The following is a 19,328-nucleotide window of genomic DNA, read 5'->3' as shown; positions in this document are numbered from 1 at the left end:
CCAAAAAAAACATAAATTTAAAATCTTAATTCTGAAATATGAAAAACCCTCGTCTTTATCGAAGGAACCTATAGCCAAAATTTGGTGATGATTGAAGTGTGGGAAATACGTTTCCATAGGGAACACACACACAGAATTTGATTTTTATAGAAGATGTAGATAGACTGAAGCTACCACATTTTTTTTAACGGCGGCAGATTACTAAACGTCCAAAAGGAATAACAGCCAAACTCAACAATGCAGTTAAACATTAAGTGTTAGAATAACCTAAGTTTATGCGGCAGCCATAGTTCTGGAAAATCCCATTTGTAGGGAAGGTGCCAGGCCCCTTTTTTCCCAATTCCACATTTTACTGGAGGTGTTAGGGTTTAACGTCATATAGCTCCTTACCAATTTTCACTGTCCTACTATTACTACATCCAGAGATATGCAGTATGATATATTTCATTTGTATGGGAGTTGCCACGCCCCCTTTTTCCCATTTCCACATTTTCTTGGTGGTGTTAGGGATTGACCTCATATAATTCCTTACTGAATTTCAATGCTCTGGGATTTATACCTTCAGAGTTATGCAGTAGCAAAGATTTCATTTGTATGGGAGGTGCCACGCCCCTTTTGTATATCCAAATTATTTTCAGCCTAAAACCTTCCCCTTGATCGAAGGAACCTATAGCCAAAATTTGGTGATGATTGAAGTGTGGGAAATACGTTTCCATAGGTAATACACACACAGAATTTGATTTTTATATATATAGATGTATTATGCGTTCCAAATATGAGCCAAATCGGACCACAAATACGATTTTTGTGAATATCTCGATCCTTGCGCCACCTAGCGGCGATTTTTTTCATAGTTCGCTTTCTATTCTTGTATGTATTATGTGTTCCAAATCGGACCACAAATACGATTTTTGTGAATATCTCGATCCTTGCGCTATCTAGCGGCGATTTTTATTATTGCATTGCCATCGGGTTATGAACTATATTCCAAGTTTCAAGCTTGTAGCTTATCGGGAAGTTACTTAAATTTCAATTACAAATTTCGTTCACAACGGCCGTGCATGCGGCCGTGCGGCCTGCCCGTCAAGTCAAGCTAAATAAAACCGTTTAATAAAAACCAATGTTGCCGTACAAAAACTCTACCCCAAAGGTGGCATTAAATTTGGTTAGAGCTTAGGACCTAGTTTATGTACATATAACGAGATTATCTTCATTTTGTACTTAACTACTAATCGTTACTGAAATAACTAGATTTCCCACAAAAATGTTTCCCCTCGATAGTCGATAATTATGAAAAAGTTTTATAGATGAGAAAATTTTACAGAAAGTAATCTAGCTCCTAGGGATGGAACATATGTAAACGCGTATATTATCTATTAAGGGTTTATTGTAGGTTAGTGCATGCGTTAACGTGGTCTAAGCAAACTTAGTTTAAGCTTTGCTTAACTAACTCAATAATATTAAATATTGTTGGGCTTTTTTTTGAAATTCGGCCCATTGTACAGCGAAACGAAGCAACGTGCGCTGTAACCGAGCGTTTCTCTATTGCCGCAATGGCAACATATACAATTTACCAAACGAAAACATACAACTTTTCGCCATAGAGCGCACAGTCGGGAAAAATGGAAAGTCAGTTCGGCTGTAATTTTAGAGAAATAACGTCACAGCAACGCAAGTACGCCAAAAAATTGACAAAGAAGAAGAATGTGAAAATTTTCATTGGTATAAAAAATTATCAGAAAAAAAAATATGCAAGCTTGCTAAAGATAACTAATGTCTTTAGTATTGCATAATATGTATTTGTATTTAAGAAAAACAGAGAAAACTATAATCACTCTAGATGAAAATCTACTTGCAAAGAAAATTGGTAGAAAATACAAATTTATAAAATTTTTCTACAAATTTTGGATTTCAACACAGGAGCTGCGCAGAAAAAAGTTACCGAGTTTTTTTCATATTGAAAAATAGCAAAAATAATTTTTAATTAAAAATCGATTTTTTAAATAATTTTTGCATTAGTGCAAGTGCATTAGATTGTAAAGAGAATTTTTTTATTTTACTTGCGTTGACCTTATTTTCTTTCATTATAAAAAAATAATATTTTTTCTATGCATTTAAGTGAGTTCTTGTGAAAATTTAACGATGGCAGTAAAGTTTTTTGCGTGAAATCAGCGAAACTGGAACGAAAAAAAAAATATAAATTAACTGATATACATACAAACAAACATCTGTATATGTATATAAGAATTTCATAGTGAAAAAATAACATTGCTGGCTTTTTCTATATACAGAACACAGCTGAAAATTGTGCTTAAGCATAGAGCCAACAAAAAAGTCAAGCATACGGCCAATGTATAACGCTCTTAACCGTTATATTAAAGCTGATTGCTTTATACGTTGCAGTATTTATAAGTACATACATATGTATATGTGTATATTATGTGCATGTACATAGTGGTCGTGTAGCACTCCCGGAAATGAAACAAGAAACAACATCCTGCGCTATTTAATTGTCGTTCCCCGTGCTTTATAGTCCTCTTCGTCGTTCTAGTTCTCGTTATCGTCCTCATCGTCACAGCCATAGTCGCATTCCACATCGTATTTGCCGATATTAACGGCAGAGTGGCAGTTATATTGCCCTGAACGGATTTGAGCTCTAAAAGCTATTTGTCGCTTTGAAGGAGCTCCACAGCTTGCAACGCATTGGCCCAGTCAACTCATTTTCTAACAATTTTTTGTGCTTATTACAAAGGGTAAAAAAAACCAATAAGGTATGGTCAACACTGTAATTCTTTAGAAAAATTTAATTAAAAATTACTGCTATATAAATAGAGAATGTTGATTGTGCAATAAATGAACAAAATAAAACGAATCTAACAAACAAAAATTGGTGTACACAAATACAAAAACATAAAAGCGAATAATAAAAACAAAACGACACGCAACTGTGACGAAGTATCATCATCTGTTTCGAACCAAAAAGCAAGCAGTAAAGAGATAATCGGCAGAAAAGACGAATTAAATGAAAAGTAGAGCAGTAATACAGAAAAATTTATAGGAAACACAAGCCAACGCATGTTAAAGGTAAACATAAAAATAAAAAATTTTGCAAATAGAAAATACATAATAACGAAAAATAGTTGTATAATTGCATGCAAAGAAATGTAGCGATATATAACAACGAAATCAAAATAATTGCATAAAGGCATACATACAGTAGTGATCACATAATTAGCAACAACACAGTTCAACTCGAAGTAAATCGGCTGCTGAGTAATTCTTTACTTTAGCTCACAACCGCTAAAACGACTCCAAAAATGTCGCAAGTGTTGTCAAAAGACACGCCATAGACCCAGGATCACGAATTCGAAAGCGTAAATTAAAAATTTGTTTAAATTTCCAAAGCACTTTTCGGCTTAGATTACCCTGAGTAGGTCCAGTACCGGTTTAAAGATCAAAACTAAAACCGCACAAAACACTCAAAATTTTTTTTTGCGGTACAACAAAATCATCAAAACTACAGCAAACACAGGTAACGTTTTTCAAGACGGTGCACTACCTAATTTTTATCAAAGGTGGTATCAAAAGACGCGTCTCGACCTCCGTTTTAAGAATCCGAAAGCGGAAATCAAAAATTTTGTTCCTGCCGAAAGTTATTTATAAAAAACTGTAAAATTACCCCGAGAGGGTCTGAAATATGGGGCACGATCCCTAGTTTTTTTGAACAGAACACCTTTCTGCGTTGGCAGCCTTCGGCCGCGCTTTTAAAAAATGAACCTGGGTGGGTCCGACACCTTTTTAGGGATCAAAACTAAGGCTGTGTGCGAGTTGACCTAAATGTCTATCTAAATAGAGAAAAAACCTAAATCACTGGAATCTGTCGGTAAGGCAGTGCAAAATAAAAATTTAGAATTTTTATGAGCATACTTTTCAACCTAAATTCAAATGTCAAATTTCAAAAACAAAAATATTGAATTTTCAATATTGTATATGCAAATAAATGGCTCTTGTCCATTCAATTTAAGTAAATCATAGATCATAGAGCGATGATCCCTGCTGCGATTAAGGTCCGCTCGATCGTACGTGATGATGAGCTCAATTTTGTTCAAGCTGATGTTGGCGACACAAGAATTGGATCCTTCTCAAATATGGACCGCAATCTGAACATATTTGGCAGCCAAGTGCACTAACTGGCCTAAAGAAGTTTTTGGAGGCGTACCAACATCACAGTATTGAATTCGGGATTATGAAAAAGGTCAATGTGCACGTGCTCCACTATGTCCGAAAAAAAAAGCCTTATAAAACGGAGCCACTGCATCTTCTTGAACTGCTATCTTGGGATAGGTACTTACCGCGAACCCTAATTGATCTATGTTCTTTTTAAGCGTGAAAACGCATAAAAAATACAAAATTTCCCGTATTGTTATTATTTTCTTAGTAGAAATAAACAATTTAGGTTTTCAAATCAACTCGCACAGTTTTGACGGCTTTTTCCTAAATTATTGCAGTGCTGGAAAGTTCCAATGGAATATTAGTTTAGGTACCTAAAATTTAGGCGAACTCGCGCCCAGCCTAAATGCGCGAAGAACACCTTTCTGCATTGGTGTGTGTGTGTATGTACAAAAAATCTGGCAAAAAAAACAACCACATGAAAATTTGAACCGATTTTTTGCTTATATCATTTGACAGACGTACAAATTTAAATTTTCGCATCCGGATTCTAAAAACGGAGGTCGAGGCGCGTCTTTTAATACAACCTTTGATAAAAATTAGGTGGTGCACCGTCTTGTAAAACTTTACCCATACATACAAGTTTTTAACTTCTTTTGCAAATATCTCAGAATAGAAATAAAGTTTTGAGTTTCCGCTTTCGGATTGGTGCTCTTGGGTCCAAAGCGCGTCTTTTGACAGCTCAACCCGATGTTTTTGGACGAGTTTTAGCAGTTGTGAGATAATGTAAAGAACTACCTGCCATGTTAGACTTTGTTTCAAAAACACCCAATACCCTATCTCAGAATTCGGTTGAGGGCGTTCCTATCTCAGAATTGTTTTCATAAACAACCCAGCTAATGTCAAAATGTATTGAATTTCGGCTCAGATAGGGCGTTTTTCAAACAAAATCTGAGATAAGCCGGATTTTGATCCGGCGAAGGACCATTAATCATCGATAACACTCCCCAAGACCTTCGGGGAGTGTCCTTATCGCTACAACAACAACAGACCGTTATTCTAACGGTTTCTAAAATAGGGTATTTACGAAACTGCAGCCGAGATAGGGTGATATTCCACTCAGCAGTCGATATTGAAATATGCCCTCAAAATAAGCGCTAATCGATAATTTTTAACGGTTTCTCACTGAGAGAAACTACTTTATATTCAAGGTATAAAGATTTCTATGTGAGATTTATTGCGGATACCTTCTCACTAAGTAACTGTTATTTTATAATACATAGCAATTTCAGATCAAACTTTCAAGTTACATGGAACTTTTTTCAAATCAAATGAAACTATTTTTTAGTATAATGAAACTTTTTTCAAATCAAATGAAGCTTTTTTCAAGTAATATGAAACTTTTTTCAAATCAAATAAAACTATTTTCTAGTAAAATGCAACTTTTTCAAATCAAATGAAACTTTTTGCAAGTCATATGAATCTTTTTTCAAATAAAATAAAATTATTTTCTAGTAAAATGTAACTTTTTTCAAATCAAATGAAACTTTTTTCAAGTCATATGGAACTTTTTTCAAATCAGAAACTATTTTCAAACCAAATGAAACTTTTTTCAAGTCATATGAATCTTTTTTCAAATAAAATAAAACTATTTTCTAGTAAAATGAAACTTTTTTCAAATCAAATGAAACTTTTTTCAAGTCATATGGAACTTTTTTCAAATCAAAACTATTTTCAAATCAAATAAAACTTATCAAATCAAATGGCACTATTTTCAAGTCTAATGAAACTTATTTCAAATCAAATTAAACTTTTTTCAAATCAAATGACACTATTTTAAAGTAAAATAAAACTCATTTCAAGTCAAATGAAACTTTTTTCCGATCAAATGAAACAATTATCAAAAACTATTTAGCTAAAGACTTATTTAAAATAAAATGAAACTTTTTTCAAACCAAACGAAATTTTTTTCATTTCAGATGTAACCATCTTAATTATATAGCTCTACCTAAAGTAAATTTAACAAAATGTGATTGACAGTGGAATATGAAAGGGACTATTATGTCAAACAAATGAATTAACCCTATGTGGTGTATGTAGCATTTGTTGGTTTTTTTTTTTTTTGCATTATACCTTGTGTTTCTCCAATTTGCGTCGTGTTTCTATCTCCGAGCGGCATTTGCATGGCAGATTAGTTATCACTGAAAAGCTTTTCGTGGTAGAAATACTCTCGGAGTGTTTGCCAAATCACTGCCGAGGTGCGACTCCGCTTAGAAAACTTTTTTCTAACTGAAAAAACCTGTTTCTTATTACAGTTCTTCCAAAGATCAGCTTAATAATTTTTCAATAAATATATAGCACAAACATAAATTAAAGCATACAGCTAACTGCGAAATTCGCAAAAATCTACCAATATTCATGAAAAAAATAAAAAATAAAAAAAGTTTGGAATATCTTTTTATCGGCTTAAGATTGATAGCTAATCATACAACACTATTTCCATTTGTAAATGGGAGCAGTTCCTTGCAAAGCAGAAATCGGTAGTTGAAAATAAGATTAGTCAATTGTAAATTAGAAACTGTGAATTGTAAATGCGAAAGCATCACTTGGATAAGAGAGTAGTCATTTGTAAATGAGGGAGCGTTACATGAAAATGTGAAAGCGTTATTTGTATTTGAAAATGGTCAGTTGGTAATGAGAAAGCGAAAATTATTATGCGAAAGCGGTATAAGGAAATATATGAATAATCAGTTTTAAATGCGAAATGTAAGTGACTTCGATATAAAAATAGTAAATGAAAAAGCATCAACTGAATTCGCGAAAGTGTTACCAAATACCGAAACATTCATTTAGTTGGTGCGATATTAGCGATGGTGGTCAATCGACCAAGTTTGAAATGAACACAAAGGCTTGAGTTTTTAAAGGATGTTTTTGATGTGATGCATACTTGAACTCGCGAATATCGCAGACAAGCGGGCTGTAGCTTGTGGAGCAACGGTATCAATATTTAGAACAGGCATGCTTAACGAACGAAACGACTTCGTTTCGTTTATTAACGTTGATTATCGTAACGAAATGATATCGTTTCGTTCGTTAAGCATGCCTGATTTAGAACAATTGATGGATGAAGCATAACGGCATAGAATAATTTTCCATAAATGGTTTTAGCAGGTGGATAAGGATTTTTGTGCGCCATGGCGTATAAGTAACATTTTTGTATTTATAGAATACTTATTCATACCTTGAAGTTGTATAGCTAATACAATGGTAGAAAGTTTTGGTTGTTGCTTAGCGAGTCACGTCAGTCGCAAGTCATCCCTTCTTCGCTATAATTTACGTGAATTGGGAGTACCAAAGGAAGATAAAAGCTTACCCCAGATGTCTTTTCCTTTCCAAACACAGATTTTGACATATATACTTTCTAGGCCTTAGGCCAATTGGCATCACGGAGTGGCCCAGTAATCATGCGGACAATCTTTCAAATACGCAAGAGGTCATCCCATCTTCGCTAGACATCTTGTATGATTTCGAGCCGTACATCAGAACAGGTGTAGTATGAAAGCTTTAGAGATTAGTTTTTGTTCGTGCTTAGTTTTTGTTCGTCTAGAGAGGAATTAATTACTCAGCCCGACATGGCACTTGTTGGTAAGAGTGTTTATTGGTTGGTTGGTTTCCAAAAGTCGCAAGTCGTTTTCTGGTTCGAATTTATATCCGACACCAGCGACGCGGTGGCCGAGGCAGAAATTCCCGACCCTTTCATTGATGACAACAAGTACTTTGCATTGTTTAAAAGTATCTTATAAAACATCAACAGAAATCAGCTGTTCTATCAATCAATTACAACTTACAGCTTGCGCTGCCATCTGGCGTGTGGTAGCAACTGATTGTGTGCTCACAATCGTTTATTTTTAACAAATTATTTTAATAAAATATAGCTAAACAAAAGCACTACGACCAAAACTTTATTTATAGATTTTGATTCCAAATAAGAGCGAACAAGGGACCCGTACATAAAAACAGAAATTAGAAATAATATATATGACAGGATAGAGAAGGAAGAATTTACGGCGAGTTCGTTAAGGGCAATGACATCAATACATCAGCACACGCTTTTATAATTGATAGTACAGCTGCGCTATAGATCTGCTGCTAGAATTACGTTCTCAAGCATCAGTCCAAAGAAATCGCCCGATAAGGCAGTCGCAGGGTCTCGACATATATTTGGTTTCGAATGACTCCTAGTGGAGTAAGATTTAAATAAAGAAAAAATGACAGTGAATAAACTTAGATGATGACGAACACTTATAACATTTACCTGGGCACCACTGTATATTTATTTTTTGATTTTCTCGTGTGTTCACAAATAATTTTTCTTTAAGTGTTGCCCTATATTTTTAGCAGCCTCAGTTGCTACTTTTGTTGTTGGTCCAATTATTTAGCGTAAATATCAAAGCACCATCACGCATAGTAGCGGACACCCTTAAGCTAGAGCTATGCATATCTACTTATGTACATACATACGTCATATGTTTGCAATTGTACATACATAAATATGTATGCATACAAACACAGTGTCGGACAAAGCCAAGGCCGTCACCATTGTGATAACGAATTAGCGACCTCGGCGATTTTCGCCGCAGCGTAACAATCATGCAGGCTATCCCTGTTTAGCGACGACTGACGCTATTTCAGGGCACCAGGGCAGATCTATTCCTCCTCCACATGTGTTTCCTCCGTAATCTACTTCTAAATGCCATATCGCGTGCACCTAGTCGATAGTAGTTTTGACGGGTCTCAAACCATACTATAAGGCGCAGTCGGTTAGTGAACTTTAGGCTTCAGTCTGCCGCACAATCCGCTAGATAGAACTAAACGTCCGCTCTTGCTGATTTCACGCGGACTATCGCGGTTTTCGAGATTGCATTTATTGTGGATTTGCCAGATCACCACCGTATTTTACATAGGATTCGATGCATGTTATTTACCAACGCGTTGCCTTCGTTTGAACAACTCGGTGTGTAGTCCGACATTACCTGGCGCATTACAATTTTTTCCCGTAATATCAGCATTCATAGGTGTTTAACAAATTAAAAATGGGCGTGGCAACGTCTATTTATGCAGCTCAAACGTTTTAAAAAAGCTTTTCGTCGCAAGTCTTCTGAAAAACATGCACACCAGCAATGCAAGTAGATGAGACAAATAGCTACGCACACACGTACTTAGCAGCTAAGAGCACAGATGGTATTACTCTCAAATATACACAGTAATACAGAGTGCAGATGACATTACTCACATATATATATGAAAGACAACAGCGAATATGAGAGTAAGATTCCCTAAAATTAGAGAAGTAAGTCAACAACTTATAGAGAAGACTGTTCGTGAAAAGCTAGACCCTGGGAGAAGTCCAGTCCAAGTGATGGGGATTTGATTTTAACACGCGCTCAGTTGAGTACCCGAAGATGTTCGCTTTCAGAACTCTATTGGGGGTACCGTTGGTACTTTCTGATAGGGTTAAATATTTAGGGATTAATTTGGGTCTCCAGGAAGATAGTGCTAGGTAGGCTGCGGTTGCCTTGTATTGCTGCAATCGGCAAGAGATGAGCTCTCTCCAAGGCAGTACACTGGCTTTATGAGATGATAGTCAAACCGATTGTGATCTACAGGGTGCTGGTCTGATAGAATCCACTAGACACGGCGAGCACCACCAAAATATTAGTGTCAGTTGGCATTGAATTTCTTGCTGAACATACATCCAGTAGATATTGCGATAAAGGTCAGGCTTTGTGATATGTGCTATGGGTTTTCTGACTTCGGGCACTCCAGCCATTTTACCAGGTTCGACTTTATACCTGACAGGACAGACTATTGTGTGCCGGCAACTGCTCGCCACAATCATTCCCCCGAGAGAGAAATGGGAAAAAGGACTCATCTGTGTCAGGGGACCAAAGGTCGAAGATGGTCGGTGGTGGGGATAAACCTCAAGTTTAATTGGCTGATCCCTGTAGCGTGGGCCTCGAGTCAGCTCAGCAAGCGTTTGGCGGACACCAACTCTTGCAGGGTAGCAATATCCTACTGGCCGGATGTGGATAACAGAGGTCTGCCGAAATGATTGGGCTCACCAAGGCTCATCTATCAATGGTCAGAGGGGTTTCGACAGGACACTGTCCAATGGGAATCCATGCGGTGCGTCTCAGTATACTGGAAACCCTATCCTTCTGCAGCTGTATGAAGTATGATGAGGTTGAATATATATAGCTATAGCTTACGTCTCCGCTATTTCACGTAGTATCACAACGGACCTTTATGCCGTCCAATTGAGCTTCCTCTAGCAGAGCAGCTACCACCTAACCAAACCTAAATGAAGTACGTGAAGATCTACTACCATAGTAGTGCTGTGCATTGTATATACAGAATATTTGACAGTTCAGTAATTCGAACGATAACAGAATGTGCAGTTTTATCTAGAATTCTTGAAGTTTCCAAGAATATTTAAAATTTGCATTAGTGTCCACTAAAAATACAATTATTACATATATTTTATACTTTATTTGTGAAATGCGTCCCTGCATACTCCGCTGTGCAGCCGTGTATTGTTAATGTGTATGCTAGTTTATAATACATCACTGTAGAAATGTAATTGCTATGAGTGTGATATATGTATGTCGTCCCCTTTTAATTGGCATAACATTCGCCTTCAATGCAAAATGCCTTTACTGAGTTCATATTGGATGTATGTACATACATACGTATGTATGTTCGTTAGTATTTCGGAATTTTTTTTATTTTTAATGTGTACAACCCTCAAAAAATTTACCACTCTACACTAACATACATACATATCTCCTAAACATACTATGGTTGTTACGAATATTTTTATTCTGATGCTTTATATGTATATTCGCATTCGTATTCGTTTTTTTGATGTTGTTGTAACTGTAAAAACACTCCCCGAAGGTTTAGGAATTCTGAATTAGAATCTGAGGTACTAGCCGTTCTTATCTTTGCTCTAAATGTTATGAGAATGTTGACATGAGAAACGAATCAGAAATAATTCAAATGCCAAAACACCGTGCTCGGCACAACTACGGGATGTGTTCTTATGTCTCCAGAGCATCATCTACACAGTGAGGCGAGCATACTCAACATAAAGGTGAGAAATAAAATGCGGAACAAACAATTTCTGTTGAATACCCAGAAACCTGGGCATCCCAAAATACATCTAATGGAAGAGGCCCCACCTCCAGGAATTCTGGTCATGCGTCATCTTACGCGTAAGCTCTATGAAGAAATTCGGCACTCAAGAAGTCAGTCGTATAAAGAAAATAGGCCTTCCACAAAAACTCGTCAAATTACTATGCCATGAAATGCTCGGTGAATCACCTTCTCAAAGAAAAATACCCTAAACTCGCAGTTGAGGAAAGCAACTTCCACAGGGAAACGCTTGTCACTCCAACTCAACTTTGATCTGGATACTGTAATAGGTGAAACTGTTACTTATTCAGCTCCCTCTGCAGAAGCTGTCAGGATAAGGAGGAATAGGAGTCGATCTACCACTTTCTCTGCCGATGTCCAGCGCCTCAGAGAAGAAGGCTCAGATTTCTGGGCTCACGCTTCTTCGACAGCCTGGTAGTGGTTGTGAAGGTGGACGTCTCGCTTCTTCTTGAGTTCATCAGGGAAAGCAAGTGGTTCGCTAAGGACCACTAGGAGGTAATGGGGCTAAACAAATTTGCCGCTATCCTGTACTTACTGAGGGCAAATGGACAAAAATGTATCCGAGTGGAAGTGTGGGTTACACTCACGCAGGCCCTCTTAACCTAACCTAACCTAACCTAACCTACTTATTCGGAATAAATCGCAACATACATAGGGAGACATACACGCTTGTAATATGTCCCCACAAGAAACCAACTATCTTTTCAATTGCAATGTGGAACCAACGCCTTTTACATCCTTTTCTCTTTGGTTCAACCCTGCTGAAACAACAAGTTTGCTCGACTTTTCGTTAGAGGATATTGATGACAATTTGTGAGTGATCACACCTTTTCTATTGGTCGAACCACTGCTACAAAAACAACAACGGGAATAATTCGTAGGTTTTGCTGACCACTGCCGAGGGGCAGACTAGCACCCTACCCACTGTATCATGTACTTGGTTATTAGAGTCAAAAAAGCTGTCTGTCATTTATTTTGTGTACATGCAAACTTCTCTCTACTGCCACCGTCGAATGTCAAAACTTTCGATTCGTTGACATGGATAACAACTTTTGACAATTTCTGCATCACTAACGCCTGCATATGTACGCAACAACAATACTCAGCTTGCATCTCCAACCCTATTGTGTCGCTGAGTAACCTAAATAATTGAAGCTTCCTTGCGTTCTGATGCATAAAGTCACTGATTTTTGAGCTGTGCAAGTGCACATGTGCTAGCTCCATAACCGATGGGGGGTTTCCAGGCTGGCGCCAGAGGTCGAAATAAAAAGTAATCAAGAAAATGTGTGTAAAATAAAGCAAAAAATAAGACAAGCGCATGGCCTAGTTTGCCAATTTCGCTTTGATTTGCTTTTTTTCCGGTTTGTTATCTCGAAATTTTTGTTTATTTTACTCTGCCCAATCGAAAATAATTTCAATGTGTTTCGATAAGTATGAATATCTGATATACTAGTAGTTAAATAGTTAAGTTAAGGTTATGTACATGTGAAAAATTTACCATTTTTTATAATTGTTTGTATGCCATTAACCGTAGAACGCATAACCAAAAAATAAAAACGCATAACGGGCGTACCCAAAGGGCAAACTTCTTTTTAGTTAAAAAAAAAAATGTTTCTAAATTTTGAGGTGTTTTGCCCGGGACTTACAATATCACATCTCTTTTTGATTTGTCTTCGCAATACTGCATGCGCTCTTTCAAGTTTTTGTTTTGTTTACTTTAACTTTTTCATGAGCTTTTATTCTATTTGCTTGCGCTGTTGAAGAGAGTAGGCCAACATTCTCAATGGTAGGCCGACAAATAATGTATCGATTATTTGACTGGACAAGAAAAATTAATTCAATTAATTTTATCATATGAAAAGAATGAAAAATACAGGGGCACGTCGTGGTCGTTTTGTTAGCTATGAAAACGAAAACGAGGGAATGGGGGAGGGCTTCAACACACGCACAACTGCGCAAAAATGATGATTGCCTTGTATGACTGACACGCTTGAATGATAGCGTCAACTTGGTGGAGATGTTTATTAGCTCATAAATAAAATAACTGCTACATCGAAAAATATACCGTTACGGGCGTAGTATATGAGTATGAATTCAATGGTTCCGTAAAACACTTAAAGCCCCGTCACATAAGCAGTTTTTCATATATATGCGTTTAACTCAATCTTAAGCATTATGAGTAGATTGCGCGTATTTTTATGGAGAATGGTAGATTGAGCGACATTGGCGCCATCTGACATGAAAAGGTAGCCAACTTGCAACTTTTGTTGCAAGCAAACCCTAAGAAGAATTTGACATTTGATTTGACTAAGGGTGCTTTCACAATTTGCAAGTAAAATTATTTTCCCACTCGTTGGTTAAAAACAGCAATTTAACAAATGAATAGTACACAAAATATGTTAGCAAGTATATTTATTGTATAGTAAGAATGCTTAAAACAGTGATTCGCAAAACTTTGTCCGTGAATGGGCAAGGCGTAGTAAGCTTCAATTGCTAAGTCTGAAACTCCTTCATATTTACAAACGCAAGATCTTGGTTGATTGTGGCGATGTAACTGGAATGCATAAGCTTATGTGAAACGCATTTATATGAAAAATTTCATTGTACCGCGGCCTTTAACCGGAGCATATCTCAGCGCTTTGCTGCTGTACGGCTCAGTGGGCAGCTACAGTGCAAATCAATTTGAAAACTTTACAATTTGTTTACTTATACCTATGAGTATTTTTCCATTCATATATTTTCCAGGTTTACGAATCGTCTGCTGTTTGTTTTGATTGCTTGTCTTGTGATCATCATGCATACCTGGTCTACTTACCTTTTTCACAAAAGTATGCATATATGTATGTATGTAAATTAGATTGAATGTTTTGTTGCCGTATGGCAAAAAAAATATCCCTTAGAGTAGTGAAATGCTTATGAAATAAGTATTTAACCGATTTTATAAAAAATGTATTTCTAATTCTAGTTGTGAAACAACTTCATTGTAAGCGAATGTTGATGGCTGGCTCCGTTAACAACTACCAGTACTATTATTTGACCTCGATGCACTGCGACTTCTATTTAGATCGTTTCCCCTTGCCCTTTCAGCCTATTATTGTATGTGGAGTCTTGATGTGTTTAGGTACCTTTTCAGGATTTTTACTCCATATCACGTAAGGATTATGAGTCACGCCACCTAGATAGAAGAGTCTCTGCCGTGCCAAAGCTGTGCATTCGCAAAGAATGTGAACCGTCGTTGTAGCCTCCAGCTCACAAAAGCGACAGATTTATGTATCGGATGGATTTAACTTACTTAGGTGATATCGTAGACTACAGCGTTCCGTAGGTCCTATCAGCTTAGATTAATGACTTTGGATACTCTGGTTATTGGGAGTATAAACAATTTAGCCTGTCTTTGCCCTGAACATTTAACCCAGTGTTCTATGAACTGCTTTGTTTTCCAGTAACTTATGGTGTGCTCAGTGTGTGCCTTTTATAATGCTGCTATTGCACCCTGTTTAGCTAGGTAGTCCGACTGTTCATTACTTTCATGTTCCTGGTGTTTTTCGCTCCCAGATTATTTAAGAGTGCAATGCATTCATCCACTAACTTATCAGTAATTATGTAAGACTGCATAGCATCTAAGGCTGCCTGGCAGTCTGCCATAATGACTATATTCCTCGAGAATAAGCCCCTTCGTAGACATTCTTTATCACAAACTTCTATCAATAGATGCCAGCTCCCGTTTTCTGTCATACAATTTTGATCCATCCGTGAACCGGACCTCTGGAAACCTACACTTACGGTAAAAAAGTGCCGACGAAAATTTGTTCCCTGTTACGTTGTTTCTATGGTCTTTACAGCTACACTTACGGTCAAAAAAAGAAGACGATAATTTTTTCCCTGGTATTGTGGTTATAATCGATAATTCCTTGTTTTCCATAGAGTTCCGTTCACAATGAACACCTCGAAATTCCGCGAGATTCTGAGCATGGGCCATTGCATCTCGTAGTTGTAATACGAAATTTCCTATGAATTTTCTTATTATTTTTTGCCCCCTTTTAGCTCAGAGACATTTTGAAGTCAATGGAGCAAGTGTAGCATCTTTCTTTTTTAGAATAAGTAAGAGAGGTGTTCCCACTATGCAATATCATGGTATATGTACTCGTTCAGAGTACATAGAAAACTTCGGTTTTTGTTCCCCGGATATGGTAGTTACTACGTAGCCTATTGTGTACAGAAAGTCATGGTCGCTCTTCCATGGGCGATAAACGAATTCACTCTAAAAGGCTGCTGTTATGAAACTTAGAGCTACCGGTGCTTCCGTTGATCCTTTGCAACTAATTAACAAAATCGGAATGGGGTGCAGAGGCTAAAGGGCCAATTAATGGTGACTTATGCATAACCAGATAAAACAGCTGATCGAACCAACCTTATGGAAATCAATGTAATCGATTAATGGTGCCATACCATAACGCTAAAGCCATAACCATACCATAGCCAACCAATTGGTTTATGGTTTTTCGCCATATCCATAAAAAGGAATTTGCCTTTGCACTGATATGAATGTTGGAGATTCGAGTTCAATGATCAGCTCCCGAAAAAGCTAGCTGATGAAGAAGTGAAATTCAGAAACATGTCCTAGTAACCATCGCCGTTTGTAAAACTTTACAATTTTTCTCTAATATCAATAACAAAAACCATTGTATAAAGCAATATGAGCAAAGCTCGCTAATTAAATACATATGATAATCTAAAAATATTTAAGTTGGTGAATTTATTAAATTTTTGCACATTTTATTTATTGTTTTGGATACGTTTTGACTAAGAGACTTATTGTTTGTGGAATATGTTTGTAATTTTTTGCGTTTTCCTCATTTTTATAAAAATGTCAGCTGTTTAAGGTTATGGCACCATTAATCGATCACAATGGAGATGGTTATGGATACGGGTATGGTTATGACTCTGGCGTTAGGGTTAAGGAAGTTTAACTGGCCCTTAAACATTTATTCTATTCAATCGAGTGTAGTGTTAATTTACAACGTTGTTGGCATTAATGTACGCACTATTTGATGGGCGCATTTCAGTTGCTTGAACGTTACTGTCATGTAGCACAGCAGCGAACAAAAAAATAGATCTGGGAATTTTTATCAAATTTTGCGAACTAATATATTTAATTTTTATTTTTCAATATTTAAAGTAAGAAGTTCTTTAAATACTTTTATTTATTATTTATTTATATTATTAAATGATCTCTAATTTTTATGCAGTTTTGTAGTGCAATCAATTTTAGTCCAACAAAGTACAAGTTATAAGTCTCAAATTCGTACTGAAATTGGACAGTTTTTTTCCAAAGCTTTTTCCAAAGATTTTCTGCAATACAAAGTGTGAACATTGTTTTTATATGGAAGAAAATTTGAAACACTATGTGGAAAAAAATTGCCAAAAGTCAATGCAAATTTTGAGATAGTAAGGCCCGGTTATTCAGTAGTTAGTTAAGCTAAGCTTAAACTAGTTAAACTACTAAGCAGTTTTTCAGTCACACTTTAAGGCCGCCTTTGGGGTATGCTTTTTTGTGCGGAAACATTGGTTTTTTTATTATCTAGATAATTTGTAGATACGGCAACAGCTGCATTTTGTTTACCCAACAAACATGGAAAAAAATTCTCCAGCCAAATATGTATATATACATATATGTAGATCCGTAAGTGATATCCAACATCATTATTTAACTATTCATAAACCATTTACTTCTCGAGTTGATATCAACTTCATTCTCCAATCACTATCCAACCTTTGAGACATTTTGTAAAAATAAAAGTTTTCGAGTTGATCTCCAACGTCATTAATATTTTCCAATTATTATCCTAATTTCGAGAGATTTTGCGAAATATACAGTTCTCAAATGAATATTCAACACATTTCTCCAGTTGTTATACCACATTGCATATCGTTGAGGTGGAGTTGAAAAAAATCCCCAAGGTGATACTACCAAAACCAACAGCTATTTATTGTGAGTAATAAACACCTGGTTGATAGCAGTAATGAAGCGTAAGGGGTTGCCCCTCGGCAGTGTTTGACAAGCACTCCGAGTGTATTTTTGCCATGAAAAGCTCTCAGTGAAAACTCATCTGCCTTGCAGATGCCGTTCGTAGTCGGCATAAAACAAGTATGCCCCGTCCCGCCAATTTGTAGGAAAAATTAAAAGGAGCGCGAGCATCGGAGATTATCGCGCCCCACATTTATTTATATATATTTTTTTTAACTATTTATATATATTTCATTTTATTTTCGTGAAAATACTGTAGTATGAAATCTTACATTTCACTCCAGTTAGAGAACCACAAGTTGTTAATTTAATTTTTCAACTTAAGTAATAGCATTTTTGCTCTATAAAAAATCTCTCTTTTGCTGAGTACGCTATGATTCTCGAGTTGAGCCACTGTTTCGAAACAACTCTTGAGATTTTAGAAGTATGCGTAGTTATCAACGTGAGCTCTAATGGTACTCAAGCCCAAATGCTTGTTGGGTATATTCGACGCCATTTCGAAAGAACGCAAATAAATGATAGGTTAACTAGAGTTTAACCCTGGCAGATCGGCCGCTTAAGCTCAGCTTAAACTTCAGTTAAAGTAGATTGAAAAACTGCAGAATAAGTTTAAGTGTCGTTTAACTGACAAACTGAGTTAAACTTGTACTGAAAAACGGGCCTAAGAGACCTAAAACTAATTCGTAGCATATTTACACGATCACTGCCACATTCCGGATGTTTATTAAAACTCATTGAAAAAATACCACCCAGTTCATCACGATAGCGTTTTGATGACTAGAAATGATTGCTAATGACACAATTATTTGGTTTAACAGTAACGGGTGGAGTTTTGCCATATCGGCTTTGGATTTTTCACAATTTGATTAATTGCATACTTATTTAAGATAAGCGCGGCGTATCATGCAGCTTATTCGAAAAGTAAACAAAATTTTTAATATTGTACCCATTTTGTTTAACAAATAAAAAGTACATTTTAATTTTGATGTCTAATGATTCATAAATTTGTTTAAGTACATACAGTGTCGGACAAACCTAACATACTCAATTATACGCCGATTAACCGTAAAACAATTTCTAAAACTCTAAGGCAACGAATTTGGACCAACCGCCAAACTTTAAGCGTATGCTGATGTCATACGGAGAAAGTGTCTTCTAACAATTAGCTCTTTGATAGATCGGTCGCCTCGAGAAATATATGTCCGGGCATCTACTGACGGGTTGACCACCAGATCGTAGAAGACGGATATGGTCTTATTTATTAAGAAGTATAAAGTCCCAATTTGAACTAGGCCTAAGTTTGGAGGGGTAACTCCATAGGAGAAACATTGTCGAAAATATTCAGGAATATTGTAGACCATACGTCTCCAAAAAGTGAAAGTGATTGCCCTTCACGCATGCAAAGAGAGCACAATTGTGCTATGGAGTGCATACCCCTGTTGTAGACAGTAAGTTGTCGTGGAAGCTCAGGGTGGAGGAGAGAGTGAAGAAGCCTTCGACGGAGCTTTATGCCTATAAAAGAATGCACGTGGGGTCTATCGCCCTCTCTCTCATTGGGCATTTACATAGATTGTCAAGCCTATGCTGTACTTCCAGGTCCTTGTTTGGTGGACAGACACACAAAAAATTAGAAGGGGTGTGCAGCTCCGACGGCTGCACTGTTTTCTTCGCCACCAGGTCTACAGGTGCAATGTGCATAATGCATGTACATTCCATTAACAACTGCAACGATGTCCAATGCCTCGGGACAGCTTGAGTACAGGCCATACGGCCAGAGTAGTAAAGCGCCATGCAATACTGGACGAACAGTACCTGCGCTTGGAAGGGGCTCTTAGAGCCCCAAAGGAGGTGTATGGTTGGCGCAAGGGTGCCTAAATGGCAGACGAGTCGAGGTGTACACATGTACACCATGGTT

The 19,328-nt window shown here is 36.8% G+C and overlaps 1 protein-coding gene across 1 annotated transcript in view; it reads left to right on the top strand.

Moving 5' to 3' along the window:
* The first annotated feature begins 1,447 nt into the window (after positions 1 to 1,447).
* orb2 overlaps positions 1,448 to 19,328 on the top strand; it is a 94,053-nt gene continuing 76,172 nt past the window's right edge. The window contains exons 1-2 of the mRNA XM_067788795.1: positions 1,448 to 1,722; positions 2,120 to 3,084. The gene's annotated coding sequence lies outside the window, so the exon portion shown is untranslated. The remainder of the gene's footprint in view (positions 1,723 to 2,119; positions 3,085 to 19,328) is intronic.

This window comes from Eurosta solidaginis, chromosome 5 (genome assembly GCF_040869045.1).
Source record: "Eurosta solidaginis isolate ZX-2024a chromosome 5, ASM4086904v1, whole genome shotgun sequence".
In the NCBI taxonomy this organism is placed as follows: Eukaryota; Metazoa; Arthropoda; class Insecta; order Diptera; family Tephritidae; genus Eurosta; species Eurosta solidaginis.
Note: the sequence above shows the minus strand (reverse complement) of the source record. Positions and strands in the feature narration are given on the sequence as shown.